Source organism: Caretta caretta, chromosome 1 (genome assembly GCF_965140235.1).
Source record: "Caretta caretta isolate rCarCar2 chromosome 1, rCarCar1.hap1, whole genome shotgun sequence".
Lineage (NCBI taxonomy): Eukaryota > Metazoa > Chordata > Testudines > Cheloniidae > Caretta > Caretta caretta.
This window is the reverse complement of record NC_134206.1, coordinates 248,408,746-248,423,615: the sequence shown is the minus strand read 5'-3', so window position 1 is coordinate 248,423,615 and position 14,870 is coordinate 248,408,746. Positions and strand designations below refer to the sequence as shown.

The window sequence follows — 14,870 nt, the reverse complement described above, 5'->3', positions numbered from 1 at the left end:
TCTCACTGGAATCAGATACTCCGTAGAAGGACTGCAGGGTGGCAACCATTGTACCTGTGTTTAGGAAAGGCTAATTCTAGGAATTATAGATCAGAGAACCTAACTTCACTACCAGCTAAATTGATTGAAAAAAATAGTGAAAAATAGAATGATAAAACATCTACATGAAAACCAAATGAGAGAGACAAACCAGCACAGCTTTTATAAAAGAAAAATATGTCTCTCGTATCTGTTAGAATTGTTTGAACACATCAACAAGATCACAGATAAAGGAGAACTGGTTGATATAATTTGTTTGAACTTTCAAAAATCTTCAACAAAGTCCCTCCCAAGAAGGTGTTAAGGAAACTAAGAAGTCATGGGGTGAGAAGTAAAGTATCATCATGAATTAGAAACTGGTTAAGAGATGAAAACAAAGACTACACACGAATGGTCTATTTTCAATAGAGTAGAAGATTAACAATAGAGTGCCCCAAGGTTCTATACTAGCAACAATACTGTTTGTTTATTAATCATCTGGAAAAGTGGGAAAACAGTAGGGTTACAAAATTTGCAGATACAATTATTTGGGTTAAACAAGAATAGAACAGACTGAGGAATTTTGGAGGGAACTAAACAAGCTAGGTGAATGGGCAGTTACAATAGCAAATTAAATGCCATGTGGTCTGGTGCAAGATAATGCATATTGGAAGGAATAATATGATATATTTCATACCTTACTGCATTCTAAATTACTTGGGACTACTCAGAAAAAAAAAAGACGTGGGCATTATTGTTGACAATTCATTTAAAAACTCTGCTAGAGGTACAACAATGGTCAAAAAGGCAAAAGAAAATAAATGTTAGGCTATTTAATGAATGGAATGGAGATTAATACTGAAAATATGATGTCATTAAATAAATCAATGTTATTCCCTCACCTGGAACACTGTGGTCACCATATCTCAAAAAAAAGGTATAGAGGAAATAGAGAGAAGTGATTAGAAACCTGGAAAAACTTCCATCTGAAGAGCGACTGGAAAGACTGGGACTGTTTAGTTGAGAAAGGAGAAAAAGAAAAGGAGACAAGATAGAGATAAACTAAACAATGAATGGTACATCTAAGATCAGTCAGACTCTCCCATTTGCCCTTTCTCATAACACATGAGAATGTAACAACATCCAGAAACAACACATTTAAAATGGATTAAAAGTTTTGGTTTGGGTGTTTTGGTTGTTTTTTTTTTTTTTTACAGAACACATAATTGATTTGTTGAACTCATCATCACATGATATCACTAAGGCCAAGAGCTTAATGGGAGTCAAAACAGGATTAACTGCTAATATGGATAATGAGACTATCCAAAGTAACATTACAATGGATAAGAGTTTTTGTTTGGTTTGGGTTTTTTTAAGAAGGGATATGAACCCTCATGTTCCTAAGGAATAAATCAGCCAGTAACTGGTGGGTATTAAGAAGAAATTTCCCTTTTGGGCAAGTTACTGCATAATTGGCTACGGTGATGTTTCTTGCACCTCCCTCTGAAGGATCCAGTATTAGTCACTGTCACAGACAAGATACTGGACAAGATCAATCAGCAGTCTGATCTAGTGCTGTAATTCCTATGTTCCCTGACTGGACGACTGAAGACTTTTGATGAAGAAACTAATGAGTCATGAATTATAAATAATGCACTTCCAGTTAATTTTCCATGCTAAAAATTAATGAAACATTTGAGATGAATGCACATTTTTATGAATAAATCTTTGGTCACCCAATACTCACAAACAGTGAATAACAACTTTGCAAAGAGTGGAATGAACTTGCCACATTTATTCATTAAAATATTTGTGAAAAGTCTTTGATACATGACCAGTTCTAATTCTAAGTGTTAGGTTGGCCTAATGAAAGGAATCAGCACCTATTCTCTGTATTATGTTCCCATGGAAATTAACTGGCTAAATATAAGTTAGATGGGTTGGGAAAAAGGAACATTAGAAAACCTATTGTTAAGCTTGAGGGGAAAATTCATTAGTATCTAGATCTGAGGAATACACAGCTTCTGACTGGGCAGAGCTTTATTACTTTCAAGATGTGTTGTTTTTCATTCTTCACAAGCTAAAATAGATTCACTAAGATGAAGGGCCATAACCTCAGATGATGTAAGTCAGCATAGCTTCATTGAAGTCAAGGGAGTTATACACATTCAAGCCTGCTGAAGCTCGAACCCAAAGAAATTAGAGAACGGGGAGGTCTTTTTTTCTGAGTTTGTTTTTAACAAATCATTTTATTTTTTCTTTGTGTCACGGAGTGCTTTTCACAATAGTTCAAGACTAGCTAGACTTATTAGGGCATTGTATCTAACTCCCTGTCTGTGCAGGAATTTTATCCATCTGCAATTTTTCCATTGCTTTTCAAAAAGTTTGGTGCAAACTCTGAAAGGTGCTAGGAGTCTCAATTGCTCATCACCTTTTGTGCTCTAGTCACTGTTAAAGATGTCTAATTGCTATCATTATTCGAGGTTTTCCATCCCACTAATCATGTCCATTATCACACTGAGTTTTCCCTTTAGTGGAAGCAAGCTCCCAAGAGCTGTTTAGTAAGTAGTTGTCAAAATCTCAGCATATCCTGATGAAGTTTCTTCAAGAAAATTTTACAATTTGCCTTTAGGCAAATTCTGAGCAAAAATCCATTGGCATAAATCAGGAGTAACTCCATTAAAATCAGTGGAGTTTCTCCTGATTTGCAGCAGTGGAGTGGAGTGTAATTAAGATGAGAATCTAGCCCACAGATCCAAATAAGTTGCTAGGTAGCAAGGATTCAGGACAGCATCTAGTCAAAAGAAAGACAGAGGGACAGATCCTCAGCTGGTATGAGGCAATGTAACTCTATTACCTTGCTGAGGCTCTCGCCCTGAGTGATGATTTGGTTTATTTATCTTTATCATATTCTTGAAAATGAACATATGGCAGCACATGCCTTATTGGTACCACTGGATAGATATGTTTTATTAGCAAGTGAACTCTATAAAGTGCTTGATAGAAACAAGATGAAATTTAGTGAACCTTGACCCCGCCCCCTTTGGTCTTAAAATCATGCTACTGATGGAGATAACAGTGATAGTGATGTGAGGAGAGGCATCTGTTTGGAGCCAATGCTGATCTGCAACATTGTCTGCATGGGACACAAGCAGTGTTAGGCACAAACAAAGATACAGCACTGAAGGTAACACTGCAAAGCTTGTCTGCCAGCAACAACTTCTTACACCCACTAAATAAGATCTTTAAACCTGACAAAGGAGAATAGATGGCAGAGACCCTGGGAAAAGGTCTCAGTCTTTTAATCCAACTCTTCAGGCTAGCTTCATCTCTTAATTCTGATGGCTTGTGTCAGTGGAACTGGTGCTGGAAAGCAGGAGTACAATGACACAAACCATCTATCACCTTCATTCTGCTGGGAATCCAGAGCTAAATGGTGCAGCCCAAAAGCACACATGGTTTGTCTGGGAAGTGGTGGGGTTAGGACAGCCAGGTAGCTGATTAATTACATCTCCTGAGCACCTCCCATCTGGGAAATGGTATGCAGGCCTAGACAGAACTGTAAATTGCCTTTACCAGACAGATAGGATTTCTTGGGGAGGATGGAGAAATACTTAGTGGTTTAATTCCCCTTAGGTACAGCTGTTTCCATAGGTGTGGAGGAGATGAGGAAATTTGCAACTTTGTGCCCAGGGGAGTGAATCTGCCTCTTCTCTTATTTTTCACTAGGGTTTGAAAACACCACCATCTGATTTTAGTATTTAATACTACAAGCATTTGAAAAACAACAGCTTTGCCCTTCAATAGGCGGATCTAGGCTTGAATGATGCCCTTTGACCTTCCTTAGCTTATTACTGTTACCCACCAATGCTGACACATGTGCACCATCTACAAAGCATACATGATAAGGCCAACGTTTTCAAAAGCCTTCCGTAATTGTATGTGCCTCAGCACCTTTGAGAATTAGGCCCATAGTATCAAGTTGGGAAGAAAACAATGAGGCTTCCAAAGTTAGTGAATACAAGGCTAATATAGACCCCCTCCACCAGCTCCAATTACTGCTCCTTGAGAGTTGTACAATCTGTTTAGAATTTGATGCCTTAACCTCCAAGATTATACAGTGAGATCAGCTGGGTATTTAGAGTATTCACTGAAGAGGAAAGAACTAATTGGAAACAGACAACAGATGGAGACAAACCTACCTTGTTTTGTTTGCTTGCCCTTTTCCCCTTGGACTACAGAGATATCAGGCAACGGTCTCTAATGTCTCCTGGCTTATCTTCATGCCACGCAGATTCAATGCTCTCCCTTTTTGTAATGGTGAATAATGCATAGCAGAAGTTTTGAATCAGAAAACTTGGGATTATAGAAAACTTTACAAAAGATGACCAAATAAACCTTGCAGTTCTCTACACTCATGTTTTTTTCTGACATGCTTTGAGTGTTCTACCCATATTTGGGTCTGGGCAGAGCTGGGGCAGAGGGGGCAAGATGTAAATGAGAAGGGATAGGTATTGATTGGGAAGGGATTCATCGATAATGAAGGGATAGGTATTGACTGGGATTCTAAGAACACTTAGTGCTTGATATTGTTTTCATCTTCAAATCTCTTTACAAGCATTAATCAATCATTATAATGCACCCATCCCGCGAGGTATGTGTTTATGTATTATTAACCCCACTTTAGCTGGGGAAACTGAGGCAAAGAAGCTAAGTGTACCATGTGAGTCTCTGTCAGAGCCAGGACTGGAACTGGCTTGCCGTCCTGTACTCAGACCACCTGACTACTACGTCCGCTGCTATACTGCAATGGCAGATACAAATATTAAAGTGGTCTACAGAATCCTGTGGAGGGTGGGTGGGAAGACCTGAAGGGGGGGAGGAGGACAGCCAAAGGCCTAGCTCTGGAAGTAAGACAAAGAAATCGTGCAGCATGAGCAACAGCTCAAGGAACAGCTGTGAGACCGAGCAGAAAAGACCCAGTAGAGAATGCTTGGAACCTCTTACTATTGGTAAATCCATAGAACTAGGTATTTAAAGCTTTTGGTTTCTTTCTGGATCAGGTTCAACACATTCAGTTAGCTGGGGAACCCAGATATGACTTTCCCCTTCCCTTGTGGGGACCAGCCCCTTCTAAGGGAGGAGGGGAAATTGGCTTTTTCCCCCCCCCATCTTCTCCCATTTTCCCCAAGACATAACCATACCCTGCCAAATGTTCACCAAAGGCTCACATTGGGGGGAGTTGTTAGTTTACATGGCTACACATCCCATAGAGATTGAGAAGACACCTCCTTCCTTTCGCCGAGCACTTAAGTTCAGTTTCACCCGCGCATTCCTCTTACCCACCCAATTTACGCATCCCATCTGAGGCACCTCGCCTCCTGAGGAAACAGGCACGCTGTGAACTTACAATGCCTGTGGTAGCTTCATTCTCAATGCACCGCTAGGTGCCCGTCTCATCTACAGCCTACTTTGGGAGGTCAGCTCCCGGAGCGGATTTGACCACAGCCCGCTTCCTACTCCCCAGCAGTGTTCCCCATGCCTTTCTCAGGCACTAGAGGGCGCTGCCAGTTGAGACTGCAATTGAGAGTAAACTCCCTTCAGATTCGGTTTCACCTAACTTGAACTCGCTTGCAAAGTGGAGTGCCCCAAGGGTCGGTCCTGGGGCCAGTTTTGCTCAATATCTTCATAAATGATCTGGAGGATGGTGTGGATTGCACCCTCAGCAAGTTTGCAGATGACACTAAACTGGGAGGAGAGATAGAAATGCTGGAAGGTAGGGATAGGATACAGAGGGACCTAGACAAATTGGAGGATTGGGCCAAAAGAAATCTGATGAGGTTCAACAAGGACAAGTGAAAAGTCCTGAACTTAGGATGGAAGAATCCCATGCACCACTACAGACTAGGGACCAAATGGCTCGGCAGCAGTTCTGCAGAAAAGGACCTAGGGGTTACAGTGGACGAGAAGCTGGATATGAGTCAACAGTGTGCCCTTGTTGCCAAGAAGGCCAATGGCATTTTGGGATGTATAAGTAGGGGCATTGCCAGCAGATAGAGGGATGTGATCATTCCCCTCTATTCGACATTGGTGAGGCCTCATCTGGAGTACTGTGTCCAGTTTTGGGCCCCACACTACAAGAAGGATGTGGAAAAATTGGAAAGAGTCCAGCGGAGGGCAACAAAAATGGTTAGGGGACTGGAACACATGACTTATGAGGAGAGGCTGAGGGAAGTGGGGATGTTTAGTCTACGGAAGAGAAGAATGAGGGGGGATTTGATAGCTGCTTTCAACTACCTGAAAGGGGGTTCCAAAGAGGATGGATCTCGACTGTTCTCAGTGGTAGCAGATGACAGAACAAGGAGTAATGGTCTCGAGTTGCAGTGGGGGAGATTTAGGTTGGATATTAGGAAAAACTTTTTCACTAGGAGGGTGGTGAAACACTGGAATGAGTTACTTAGGGAGGTGGTGAGATCTCCTTCCTTAGAAGTTTTTAAGGTCAGGCTTGACAAAGCCCTGGCTGGGATGATTTAATTGGGGATTGGTCCTGCTTTGAGCAGGGGGTTGGACTAGATGACCTCCTGAGGTCCCTTCCAACCCTGATATTCTATGATTCTAGGTCTAGATTTCGTGGGGGGGGGGGGGGCGGAGGCTCTGTTTCATTGCGAGGGAGCTTGCTTGCCCTGTTTCCATAGCAATACGGCACAGGAAACAGCACCAAGAAAGCGCAGGATGTATGTAGGTCATAATATCAGTGAAGATAAGAAAGTTGGGGCAACTGTCTGGGATTCTATCAGACACCTGTTTAAAGAGAATATAAACGGCAAGCTTGAAACAGGCGGAATGATTCAGACACATTGAGCAAATAGAGACCCACAAAGGGCACGTGGAGATCCAGACCTGGGGGGGGGGGGGGGAGGGATGAACAGCAGCGGCTAAAAATGTCCATAGTTCTTAGAGATTCGTTGTCACACAATGAGACGCCTTCGCTTATCTCCCTTCCCGTATAATGGTGCAACACACGCACTGGTACCTAAACTGGACTCTCGTACAGGCAACACTTTCGGTTTAGGAAGGTAGCTCTCAATCTGTGCAGAGCAGCGAAGGTAAAATGTCTTGGGGAAATAGCCTTTGATCAGGACTGTGCCATTGACCCGGCGGAAGCGGTGAACCGACGGGTGTTTGAGCCCCTCCCACCTTTCTCCCAAGTAGTGCAATAAACAGGAAACGGGGCGTCCCAAACTGAAATCGAACCTATCTGGGGTGCTAACAGAGCAGGCTGGCTGCTGACTGCAATGCAGAACTTACAGGTAGGTCTCCGGCAGGGTGGAAGGGGCCAGCTTTCCTGCACCTGAGATTGCCCCTTGGCCCAGCCCAGAGCATGTTTTCGTGATCCAACGTGAAAGTACATACTGCTGTTAAAGCACAAACTGCAAACAAGAGGGTTAAGAGACGGTGCGGGGGGGGGGGGGGGGGAACTGAGCCAAACATAACAAAGAGTTGCCTAAATAAGAGAGGAAAGCATTCTTTGATCAGCATAACAAGGTTTAAACATGTGTCATCGGAGTGGTTTGTGTCAGAAACCACAAGACTGAGGGCTGGCGTGCGTTTAGGCAGGGAACACTCAGCTACAATTACAGGCTTTGTAACGCCATAAAAGCGTACGGCGTGCCTACTTTTGAGATCAAATGTTAACCTCCCCCTCCACCTGCAAGTACAGAATGTCAGTCAGAGGGGCAGCCCCCTGGCCACTGCATTTCAGAGCAGAGATGGGGGACAGCTTCCGTGGGAGAAGGCTGAAATAGGGACATGCTTTCTGCTTCTCTCTGCAAAACCACCCCTCACTGGCAAGCCATAGTAAGGAGGGAGTACTAGTGCGAAGAGATTGCCGACAGGGAAAAACTCCCCCAGTCGACAAAGAGAACTCCATTCCCAGAATCGAACCTGATCAGAGGAAGTCATAGAGGAAGGGTGGGAGGGGAGGAAACCTACTTAGAGATAGCCGGAAGGGGAGATATATTATTTATGACCTTATTCCTCTATATAATTTGCTGAATTAGGGCCTGATCCAAAGCCCACTGAAATAAATGGAAAAACTCCCACTGGCTTCAATGAGTGTTGGATCAGACCCTTATAAAATAATCCTGCCGCCCTCTCTAGGTGAGACACTTTAATCCCCCTGGTGCTGGTTCTCATGCCACAATAAATGGGTGTACTGTGATATGACACGGACACAATCCCTCCCTTGCAAGACAGAGAGCATCTAGCGATCTGTCAAAAGAATACTATGTCCCGATGGAACCTGCTCTTTGGTCTTCTGTACAAATTCACACACACAGGGAAGTCGGACCTTGTCAGTTACATAATAGCTGTCTCATTAATATCAGGCTCTTTTAAAGTCTTTAATTTGCTTGAACAGCAAAGGGAGGAGGAAGGGAGGCCAGAGAGAGAGAGAGTTTTGTGGTGGCTGTAGGAGGGCAAGCAATATAGGCCAGGACAATATGCCCCCAAACTAAGAATTTTAGCATGCCTCTTTTGCACCTCCTTGTGACCTGTGCAATAGTCCCACAGGCTCTGGGAGGGGAGGGGGAGCAATTCGACTACAGTGGAATGCTGTTTAAATTGGTTTTGAATCTGTGTGTCTGATTTACAGGAGCCATATTCGGCTAGTTCCCCTTTAAACTTGTAAAGTGTGAGCTCTACCGTTTGATTTCTTTTTCAGGGTTGTCCCATCATACCTCTAGCGGCAACAACACCCCTACCCACTTGGTGTAGTTTTCTTTATGGGAAGTATCTCGGAGGGAACTGACTTTTCGGTGCCTGCAGAAAAGCATGGGTGGTGCAGCAGGCAAAAATATAAATAGAGCTGTTTTCATGTAGCAGGGATTTCCTATTGCGGCAGCCCGGGCACACAGACACACCCCCAGTGCAGCAGCCTCATCGCAGGGCTGCTACAGCATTTGCTCAACTGGGCTTTATGACGAAGATGAGCCAGGGGGACTTGATGACGGGCATAAAAGGAGAAACCGAGGAATCTTTACAACACTTTACAACAGTCTCTCTCTCTCTCTGGGTTGGGGAAGAAATGGGCAACTACCTGATTGATGAGCCAGAGAGACAAACACAACCTCGGGAACCAAAAGCTGTTATTTCAGAGGTGGATTTTCCCCCAAAATTCCGGGTCTGAGCCCTTACTCCCTTGTGATACGCATATATCTCCAGATACTGTTTTAGTCACAATAAACACAGCGTGGCATGGTAAGAGACAGCCTATTCGGAACATAGGGGCGAAATCTTGCTAACCAAACTCTAACCCATTGAAATCAATGGGATCAGTCCCCTACGGTTGAGAGGGCAGGATCCGGCCCCAGAGCATTCATCCTCACCATTTTGGTGGCTTCTAACTCTCCTCATACAAAAAACAATCCGAAGCGTGCATATGCTTGTGAGTGGAGCAGTGAAATGCAACTAGGTAATGTTCAGATGGGAATGGAAAGTGCCTATGAATGACAATATTATGACTGGTGTGACTTCAGACTCCGCATGTATACACTCTGCGTTACAACTGTGCCATTAGGGTGTTCTCCCCCCACCCCCGCTGTGTAGATTCCCACCCCAATCCTGCCTTTGATGTGACCCATCACAGTATCCGAGACAAAGAGGCACATTTAGAACGCGGAGATTCGGGGCCTGATCCTCAGCTGAGATAAATCGTCATCACCCCATCGACTTCAATGGATGTCCCTCGATTTACACCAGCTGAGGAGCTGTAATACTCATTACTTCTGGCGGGTCGCCCCTGTGGTTTGGGATCCCACCTACCGTTTCCCGCAATCACATCTTCGCCTCTCGGACCTGCCTCCCTCCCTCCATCTCACTCTCTCCCTTTCACTTTTACAACCATTACTTGAGCCCTTCGGTCTCCCCACTGATATGAAAGTTTCAAAGATAACATCTGCTTCAAACAACCTGCTTGTCAACAGCTCCAAGCGCCCGACTCTTCCTCTCCCCCGGGCCAGCTCTTGGGGACATTTAGACAGAGCTGTACGCGCAAGTCGCTACTTCGGGCACAACAAAGGGAAACTAAGGGCGGCAGCAGCAGCAGCGATCACCGAGGCTGGGTCATAAATTAACTGGACCATCGTCTGCCCACCCCCAACGCGTGGGTTTTTAAAAGTCCTCCCGTCCTGAGCGTTCCGGTGATCACAGCTGTAGGTGAGCCCGCGAGGTAACAGACTGTCTCTAAGGCTTATCACGGTTTGTACCCCCGCATTTTCCGAACCTTGGTTTGAGGCAAGGGCCTGTCGGGGGAATCACCTCTTCTCCCCACCCGTTCCCCTCCCAGTGCCTGACAAATATTTGCTACCTTCTTTTAACCAGCATCGGTAAATACAGTGTCCTGCGGTGTGAAAGCAAAATCCCTTTGATGGGCGAGGGCAGGCAGGATCGTTCCCTAGCAGGTAACAGCTTTCAGAACTGGCGAAATAAACATGCCACGTCTGTAGGCGGGAGTGACACAGAGCCCAGAAAATGCCACGCTCCGCTGGAATGCAGCAGTTACATAAAAACGCCGTGGATACTTCTTAAAACATGCGAGGGAGTCTGCAATCAGGGTCCCGCGCCCCTCTTTCACCGCTATCCCATTGTAGCCTTGTTTCTAGGGTTATTACTATAATGGTCATTCAGAACAAATCGCTGTCTGGTTGATGCAATTGCTTTCCGTCCTCCCTCTAGCTACTACCCCCTTGGCGCCCTCCCCACGCCCGATCCATTTAGCAAAAGTTTCCTTTTGCCAGGACAGATTTTCTACTGGAAAACAAAATGCAAGGCTCGATTATTAATTCTTATTTAAAAAAAGATCCTCGCGCGGGCTTTCTTACAACAGCCGCAGCTGAATTCCAAGTCAGCCCAGCGAGGCTACAGGAAATAAAGACAAGACCAAGGGACAGCCAACGCAAAGGTATCCTTACCTGTAATGCAGTCACGAGAAGTTGCATCCTCCCCCGCTGCCGGCGATTTGCTGGAAAGGGCGATTGGGAAGTCCACCCAGCCCTGGAAGCAACGAGCAGACTGCACACAGTCAGAGTCCGGCGGCAGCCTCTTTATCTTTCCCTTCCATATCTTCGACAGGGGGTGGGTCGGCGGAGGGAGGGGGGAAGAGAGACAGATTAGTCGGCGCTGTGATACCGGGGGGGAAAGAGCACCCGTTTGAAAGCTCTGGGCAAGACGAGGTGGTATTGTCCGCGCTGATCGAGTTTGTCACACGCACAAACACGCAGACCCACTCAGCGGCTTCTGGCACTTTGGAGCCTCTGCCTCCGCTCAAGTTTGATTGCTTTTGGTTTTTTGTTTTTTTTTAAATGTAGAGCAACAGTGCTATCAGACCGGGCTCAACGGTTTCGACGAGACTCCAACATAGCAGAGGCTGGGTCTCTTAAGTGGGTCGGGAATCATTCAGTCTTCCCCCACCCTCCCCAACGCTCCTGGAGAGACAAGGACCGGCTGGGAAGAAGCGCCTAGGTGAACTTCTCTGTTACATTCCCTTGTTAGCAGGGGAGTTCGGCTCTCCAGGCGGCTCCCCCTTGTGCTCTGTGTGTGTTCGATTAGCTGCAACGGGCAGGCAATTTCTGCAGAGAACATTTACAATTTTCTCTCAATACGACAGGATTAGTTGCTGTTGAAGGCTCTCCTCCAATAAGATCAGCACTGCTTTCTGATTTGGCGGCTTCACTGAATAGAAATGACTGCTTCTTGTTATCTCCCTCTTCCCCTCTCCCTCATCAGAAGTCTTTATCTACAATTTGCACATCAGAACCGATTTTTTTTTCAATTACCTTTCCCCCTCCCGCAACACTCCCTCCTTTATTTCTGGTTGCTCTTGCAGTCCCCTGCTAGCTGTAAATCTCAACCAATGTATACCGGAAAAGGAGATCTTGCTTTTAGATTATTGCAACCATATGAGTCTCTGTGCACTGGGGGGCGGGGGGAGAAATATTACACTAAATCCAGTTTCGTTTTTTAAACAGATTATTGTGCTGAAATATTCATGGAATGTTTCCTTGGCACAAAGACAAACGAATTAGAGGAAGGAGATACATTCTGCGAACAACAGTTAATTCTCCTTGGGTGTAAAGCATTCCCTTTTAATTAATAGTCATTAGGCTGAGAAGTATTTACTTTGCTTTAGGGAATTTGCCAGTTCGGGGGAAATAATCTAGCTATAAACATCCTTTAAAAATGTTTGCCTTTCTGGTAATTCGATATTGATTTGTACAGATTTGTGCTATGGGGTGATGATTTTTCCCTTGGGGGGGGGGATACTGGGTGTGAGGAACTAGAAGAGGGGACGTAATCGGTTCTGTTATCCAAAGAAACAGATCTGGTAGGACAGATCTGGAGAGAGAGAGAGAGTTTGTGAAGGTGACATCGGTGTATGGCTTGGTGTTATGTGCCCCGCATTTTGAGAGTCTAGCCAATAATCCCCATGTTTTATATCAAATAGCTAACCCGCAGTTAGAAGGGCCTGTTGCTTTTAGAATATGATACCAGGCGGTGAAAAGGCGATACAGCACAACCTGAACTGGCTACCATTAGTCCTATTGCCTGGGCCTGTAGATAAATGATCTAAACCAGATTTGAAACCGGTGGCCCTGTTCCCTTATCCTCCGTTCCACAGAAGCCACAGACTTCAATGGATGTGGTTCTCAGGGGGTGCTTGCCCGTTCTGCTAAGCCACCTGCTTCACTAGACCCTGCACTGCTGAATTCGGCTGGTGCCCCTTTTCCTGGAACTATACGGAATACACCAGCACTACGAACAGAGCTTAAAACGTCCAAAGGGACCCAGGACGAGTGAAGACACCTGAAGTTCTTATCGTCGGGACAGGAGAATGTTCACCTCTGGAATCATTTTCATTGGCCAGTTCTTGTTTTAAACAAGGTTATAGATTGTTTAGCCCACCTTGCCTAGGAAGTCAGTGAACTTTGGATTCATTTGGCTGTGGGTATAATATAGTTTTCACTCCTGTCCTGGACACGCTGTCTTGGGGGGGGGGGGTTAACTGCCGGCTGATGCGCAACTCTTAAGCTGTAAAATATAAAGCATGTCAAAGCAACTGGTGCATATATTCAAATCTCCTCCTGCTTATGTTCTTATACCACTTAGAAAGATTTCCTCTGGCCCCCACAGGAATGTAAGGTAATTCTGAACGAATGGGTTTGATTTTCTTCTCGCCTAAGCCTTAATCCAAAAGTCATTTAAATCAACCTCAGTCATCCCTTTGGCTTCGAACCAGGCACCGGTGTTACTATCATGTAACTCCATGGAGATACTCTTGATTTACCCCAGCAAAAGCGAGCGGAAAGTCAGGCCCTGAAAGTACTCACCCGCCTACATTTCTTGCAACAGTCTTGCTGGTGTAAGCGGAAACAGGTACACCAAACTCTTAAAGTCACATTAGCAGACTCCGAGACCTTGTCGCTTAACATATTTTAAAATGCATTAATCAAGATCCTCATTAGGGGAAAACGGAAAGTACACGCCTCTTGCCTCCCCCACTCCCAGGTGCGTTTTTAATGTTTGATTGTGCCCGTTGATTCCTGTGGAATTAGAGTTCAATTATCATATACACAAATCAGCCTTGCCTAGGGCCAGGCGGATTAAGAGGTGTGACAGCTAGGGCCCAGTTTGAACTATTCTTCCTTCTTGGGTATTTCACTAGCACAGGTGTCTGAAAATGTGCTTCCTTCATTTAATGGGAAGGGAAAAAAAGACTTTTTTTTTTTTTTTGGAGGGGAAGGACACTGCCCTTGTCCCACTACCAGCCCCTCCGAAGTATATTACTTCATAGGGAGACTTTGAGGGCAGTAAGTAGCCTTCAGGATAGGACGTTAGTGGCTCTCACCAGCTACAGGGGGCTCCATACTGATTTAAGCGGGTTCCTATAGACCCTATCACAGCTCCAGCCCAAAGCTGAGATATAGACGCGCGCATCGGGATCGCATTGGATCAGAGCCCTAAGTAATGAAAATGTAACCAAATGACCCCCAAACCTGGCTGGTTTCCGTTCAGTCCAACCCTCCTTCCCCAGAGAAATAAAGAGACGTTGCTGTAAATCGTAGTATATACAAATGCACGTCTTCTTTTTTCTTCTTTCCTGCACGCCGTGCCTAGGGCCTATTAAGACTTCTTGTCTCTGAAATTTATAGTACACAATATTTCTGTCCTAGGGAAATTAGGGGGGTTTCCCGCCTCTCTCTCTAAACTGCATTCATAACCAGTTTTAGCAGATATATCTCGACGACACTCAAAGACTCTTTGGTAAACAATGCCTTTAAACTTTGACAGAGCGTCTGTTATTGCAAACTCCTTTCTTCGGAGCGGTAAATCTGTTTCACAAACCAGCTACAACACATTTGATGCTCCCGAGCCTAAAATATTTGAAATGCAGAACCCTTTCTCAACCAACCACGGGCAAACAAAAACCCTCATCGCCTGCAACCTGTTAAACAGCTGTAGAGGGGACCTGATGTTAATAAGGGGGGGCGGGAGCAGTGTAACATGAAGCAGATATTTACTAACGCCAGACTTATCTCTTCCCCCCCAACCCCCCCCTCCCATGAGCTTAGGGGTGCTGCTGGAGGAGGAAATAAAGTTGGGAAAGTTTCAGTGGCTGTACTGTTCCTAATGTGATTCACCGTATTATCCTATAACTATATGATAGCAGAACCCAGACCCCCAAGGCAGGAGAGAAGCCCCCGGTTATGTTGAGAGCGGGAAAGACAGAGGAGTTTGCAATCTGGATAAATGTCATGGGGCGAGGGATGGAAGGATGCAATCGGATGTATTCACCA

At 45.1% G+C, this 14,870-nt stretch overlaps 1 protein-coding gene and 1 long non-coding RNA gene across 14 annotated transcripts in view; one reads left to right on the top strand and one right to left on the bottom strand.

The window, feature by feature from the left end:
• CHRM2 (cholinergic receptor muscarinic 2) overlaps positions 1-14,870 on the bottom strand; it is a 242,997-nt gene that overhangs the window by 225,943 nt on the left and 2,184 nt on the right. For 3 of the 11 annotated variants that reach the window (XR_012665953.1, XR_012665956.1, XR_012665955.1), the window contains exon 1: positions 10,989-11,961. The gene's annotated coding sequence lies outside the window, so the exon portion shown is untranslated. Of the gene's footprint in view, positions 1-10,988; positions 11,962-14,870 lie in introns of those variants that run through there. The other 8 variants (XR_012665948.1, XR_012665947.1, XM_075122854.1 and 5 more) reach the window with 5 other exon arrangements.
• LOC125630466 (uncharacterized) overlaps positions 10,019-14,870 on the top strand; it is a 43,761-nt gene continuing 38,909 nt past the window's right edge. For all 3 annotated transcript variants that reach the window (XR_007354675.2, XR_012665960.1, XR_012665962.1), the window contains exon 1: positions 10,019-10,233. This is a non-coding gene — a long non-coding RNA (uncharacterized LOC125630466). The remainder of the gene's footprint in view (positions 10,234-14,870) is intronic.